Raw genomic sequence first — 6000 nt, forward strand, 5'->3', positions numbered from 1 at the left:
GTGAGTTTGCCAGTTTTAGTTTAGTATTTATTTTTTTGAAATGCTTTAGTTTTAGTTTAGTTTTTTATTAGTTTTAGTGTTTTGTAATGGGGTATTTGTTGGGTGGGAGATTAAAAGAGGTCACAGTCAATTTTGCCTTTATTTCCTTTGTCTGATCCATCTTCATTATGTATGAAAAAAGTTGACAAAGAGGAAAACGAAGGACATTTTCACTGTAATTTTAGTTAGTTTTAGTTAACCACACAATACAGTTTCAGTTAAGTTTTTAAACTCTTATTTTTGAGAGGATCGGCCAAAATGTCCTCACTTTGCAAAAATGTCCCCACTCTGTTGGTTAAAAACGTGTTCTGGCCCTCACTATGTAGGAAGTACAAGAACACACACACACACACACACACATACACACACGCACAATCCTCTGCTGAGTTAAATTGTAATTTGACAGCAGGTCAGTAAAACTGCTGAAATAATTAGGTATCTAATTCACAAACTGACATACCAACAAGGTGACACATTAACAGAGAGGAGAGGAAACAAAGACAGGAGAGGAGGATACCAGGAGAGGACAGGAGAAAAGAGAAGAGGAGACAGAGAGAAAGTAGAACAGAGAGAAGGAAATGAGGAGAGCAGACAAGTGTTGAGGAGAAAACAATGAGAGAAGGAAAGGAAGGGAGAAGAGAAGAAGGAAATTAGTGAAGAGAAAGAAAGATTAGAGGAGAGAGGGACAGAGGTGAAAGGACAATGAAAAAAGATTAGAGGAGAGGAGACAAAGACAGGAGAGGAAGAGGCAAGGGGACAAGAACAGAGATGAGGAAATGAGGAGAGGAGACAAGTGTTGAGGATGAGACAATGAGAGAAGGAAAGGAATGGAGGAGAGAAGAAGGAAATTAGTGAAGAGAACAAAGATTACACTACACTGTACAAAAAGATCAACAATAGTTACTCAATAAAATTGAGGCAACAGATTGCACGCAATATTATTAATTAAATCTAACTACGTCACAAGTTGAGTTAATAACAACTTAACAGGAAGTGCCTGTCAATTAAAAACGGACTAATTCTATTGTGTTGGATTCATTCAAAATTCTCTTGATTTAGAATTACATAATAATAATAATAATAATAATCAATTTTATTTATAAGCGCCTTTCAAAACACCCAAGGTCACTTTACAAAAAAGCATAAAATAATTTAAAAATAGTGGCAACAAAATAAAACATCAAACAGTATTGAGATGGTGGCACATAAAGATTATATTTAAATTGATCAAAATAAATAGATTCTATCTCTTCATCTTCATCAAAAACCTCATCTTCTAACATTTTTATATTAAAGTTACTTAAACAACTGCCTCAAAATCAAGGACGCATTTATATTTAATACATTTTATCAAATATATTAAGTAAAATGAAATGACTACAGAATAATTTATTACAGTGTAGAGAGGGACAGAGGTGAAAGGACAATAAAAAGAGATTAGAGGAGAGGAGACAAAGGAGACAAGGAGACAAGAACAGAGAGGAGGAAATAAGTAGAGGAGACAAGATGTGAAAGTCCAACCATCAACAGATCAGGATCACGTAGCAGGAAAGGAAACATCACATGATAATTGTGAGCACTGATCTCTTCTTCATACAAAAGGTCTGCAGTAGTCCCTGTAAATCTAAAGGTCCGTGTCTGAAGTTAAGTCTAACGAGCAGCAGACGTTTGTTCGCCTCCAGCAGAGACACAAATCTGCTCCCAGTCAGCTTTTGTGGCTGCGTTAAGTGGTCATACAGGGGGTTAATCACCCAACGGCCACAGCAGCAGCAGCAGCAGCAGCAGCAGCCATATGTGAGTCTGCAGGAGAGGGACTGAGACGGGGCGCTGTTTGGAGATTTTGTGCTGCGGAGCAGGAAATGTTACTGGTGTGTTATCCATCTTTGTCGCTGTTTCCTTGATTAAATGAACTGACCCTGAGCTACAGAAAGCACCAATCTGAAATCTCAAGCCTGACTACATTGGAATTTTAGCAGCTGATACCATTTTAGAGTAGAAAGACTCACTAATAACTAGGGTTGGGTACGGTTCACATTTGAACCGATACAGATACCGTTACTGATACTTTCTGTACCTTTTCTAAGTACTTAATTCTCTGCAATAAATGGTAAATGGACCTGCACTTATATAGCGCTTTTCTAGTCACTTTGCGACCACTCAAAGCGATTTACACTACAGACTGCGCTCATTCACCCACACATTCATACTGGTGGCAGAGGCTACCCTAAACGGTGCCACCTGCCACCATTGGGAATTAATTCGCACAATGATGAACACAGCATATCGGGAGCAATTTGGGGTTCAATATCTTGCTCAAGGATACTTCGACATGTAGGCTGCGATGGTCAGGGATTGAACCACCAACCCTTCGGTTGGGGGCCAACCAACTCTCCCAACTGAGCCACAGCCACCCAATAACAAAATTGTAATTTCAGGACAAAGTGTGCTGCATCAGAAAGCTGTCATATGTCTCAGAGGAGGTGTGCATGTGACCGATTTAACTTGTCGTTATTTTGTATTATATCATATTATATTATATATCGTTTTTCTAGTCGCTTTTGCGACCACTCAAAGCGCTTTACACTACAGACACACATTCATACTGGTGGCAGAGGCTACCCTAAACAGTGCCACCTGCCACCATTGGGAATTCATTCTCACTCCGATGAACGCAGCATCACAAGCAATTTGGGGTTCAGTATCTTACTCAAGGATGCTTCGACATGTAGCTGCCATGGTCAGGGATCGAACCACCAACCCTCCGATCACTGGACGAACGATCTACCAACACTCTGTGCACAGTTAGAGATGCCGTTAATTCACAATCACTATGTTTATGATCAGCCGAGACTTGGTGCATTCTTTCAGCTGCTGACGTTGTGCACAGTTAGCGATGGCGAAAAAGTACAAAAGTTTGGTACCCATCCCTTGGGATAACCCATAAAGTGGCCGATATAATGAATTTAGAGCTGGAATAATAATAAACCTTTGCTATGTGGATTGTGCAGCAATGTGACTCTGCAAAGGTCACAACGTGCCTTTCTTTTTGTAAACGGAACTCAATATCTGATTGATTTAAACTTGTAAGCAAAAACTTACAAATAAAACAAATAAACACATGTAGAGGTTGGTTTACCAATATTAGCGGATCATTTTAAAATAAAATAATAAGGGCTCTTAAATCAACCTCTGTGGAACACCAGATTTAATATGAAAAGATGATGAAGGAGACATCTTGACCATACTGAAGGCGTTTTTACTGTGTGTGTGTGTGTGTGTGTGTGTGTGTGTTTGGCAGGGGGTGTGTATGGGAGTGGCAGCAGGTCGTCCTCTCAGCACCTCTTTGATGTGTCTCTGTTGTTGCCAGGTAACCTGCTGAGCTCTCATTTGTAGCCAGTAAGTCAGAACGCCCTCTGCCAATTAAACAGAGCCTCTGGGTTGCCGTAGTTAACCAAAACCCGAGTGGCGGGCAGCAGGTCGGAGGATTACTGATCCTCTGCAGCCAGCTGGTTTAATTCAGTGAAATGAGTGTTGTTGTGAGTGAATGAGTGCTGATGTGCCATTGAACCAGACATTGAAGCTGTAACTGCTCGAGATTATTAACCCATTAATGTCAGAGTACAGTGCTTAGAGAAAACTAACTCTAATTTTCAGAGTTCTGTGTTCACCATTTTCTATTACAGCCTCTGCAGCTTACTTGTCCGCCATTTTAATAAGTCTGACTTAAGTTGGTGGCCCCGCCCCCTTCTGCAAGCAAAGATGGCGACTGTTGAGGGAGAGAAATGTGTGGTGGCCCTGAAGTGCAAATCACAACGGCAAAAAAAATGTGCAAATTAATTTAACTGGCAAAGAACCAGATGGAACTAAATAAAAAACTAAAACTTGCAACTATTTCACCAACCAAACACCAACACCCGGTCGCCACCCTGGCAACAACTTTTAAAAGTGACAGTTGAGTCGTGAAGTTTATACTGTCAGTTTTTTAATCTTTGAATTTTTCTCCTTTGTCTTTTTATTATTCATATTTTTCCTCATATTCTAAAGCCATATTGTTGATTATTATTGACTTTTTTGCACAGCCTCAGGAGTATCCCACTGTACTTTTTAGCTGCATTATATGCACTATTAATGTGAAGAATAAAGCATTTGTGTCCTTAACCCTTTGATGCACGTCATGGGTCTAAAGCGACTGAGTTTTTATGTTCTATATCTTTGCAATAAATTATTTTCATCATTCAGTATTCCAGGTTTTACTCAATTAGTTTGTTTTTGATCATCATACATCCTAATTTTATGTTTTCCTTTATTCATTTTTTTTTAAATTAAAATCCCTTTTTGTGTCACTACTCTTCTAATGCACAACATGGGTCAAAAATTATCCGTATCCATTTTTTTTGCTAAGTAGCTTGCTAAGCTAACCACCTAGCTAACTTCTTGATTAAGTATTTAGCTAAGTAGCTTGCTAAACGAACTACTTAGCTAACTTCTTGGCTAAGTAGTTAGCTAAGTAGCTTGCTAAGCTAACTACTTAGCTAACTTCTTTGCTAAGTAGTTAGCTAAATAGCTTGCTAAACTAACTACTTCGCTAACTTCTTGGCTAAGTATTTAGCTAAGTAGCTTGCTAAACTAACTACTTTGCTAACTTCTTGGCTAAGTAGTTAGCTAAGTAGCTTGATAAGCTAACTACTTAGCTAACTTCTTGGCTAAGTAGCTTGCTAAACTTCTTGGCTAAGTAGTTAGCTAAGTAGCTTGCTAAACTTACTACTTAGCTAACTTCTTGGCTAAGTAGTTAGCTAAGTAGCTTGCTAAACTAACTACTTAGCTAACTTCTTGGCTAAGTAGTTGCAAGCTATTTAGCCAAGTAGTTAGCTATGTAATAATGCAAAAACTTTTTTCTTCATAAAGTATGAGAGGCAAAATGGAAATAATGATCTGTTGTTATCAAAAACAAATATTTAAAGAATACTTGGTATGTTTGATCATAAAATAAGTTAGTATCAAAAGATAGAGCTAAAGATAGAGCACAGAAACACAGCAGCATTAAATAACATGGGAATGAATGAGGGTCATTTTTGACCCATGTTGTGTATTAGAAGGGGGGTCAATATGTTGTGCATCAAAGGGTTAATATTAAATCTCCCCTAAGACATATACATATTCACAGACACTTGATTTTCAAACCAAACTGCAATCAGAAAAATGTTCTGATTATTTTTGACAGACTGCTCTGCACCTTGCTGTTATTAGACGTCCTAATCAGCTTCATGTCTTGTAAAGAATCATCAGTAATAATGGATAACATGTCAGTGAATGAATAATACTCATGCTTTGCCAGCATATAATAATAATAATAACCGACAGACATGTAAACCGACAGACAGCCTCGAGCCCTGGCAGCAGTTAGCAGCTAATTACCCCTCAGTAGGGCAGCACGGATTGGCAGAGGGCTACAGGTGGGCTACCTGGTGGTCTATCTCAGGATCAGTGGGACAGATGTTAAACCTGCCCACCCCCTCCTCTAACACCTCCTCCCTGCTGGGATCCTAATAACAGGGGGACGGACGGCAGGATTTGTTGGACAACAGTGGCGGCTGCCTGACTGCCAGCAGCCTGCTCTCACACACACACACACACACACACACACACACACACACACACACACACACACATAGACGCGGCTGTGGCTCAGTTGGTAGAGTGGGTCGACCCCCAACCGAAGGGTTGGTGGTTCGATCCCTGACCGTGGCAGCCTACATGTCGAAGTATCCTTGAGCAAGATACTGAACCCCAAATTGCTCCTGATGCTGCGTTCACACACACACACACACACACACACACACACACACATCTAATTCTGACTTTACTAAACAATCTGCCTCTCAAACATGTTCCCTCATGAAAATTAGGTTAATAACATTAGAAGCTTTTACAGAATACCCAGAAATAGACATTGACTGATAT

This window comes from Centropristis striata, chromosome 4, assembly GCF_030273125.1.
Source record: "Centropristis striata isolate RG_2023a ecotype Rhode Island chromosome 4, C.striata_1.0, whole genome shotgun sequence".
In the NCBI taxonomy this organism is placed as follows: Eukaryota; Metazoa; Chordata; class Actinopteri; order Perciformes; family Serranidae; genus Centropristis; species Centropristis striata.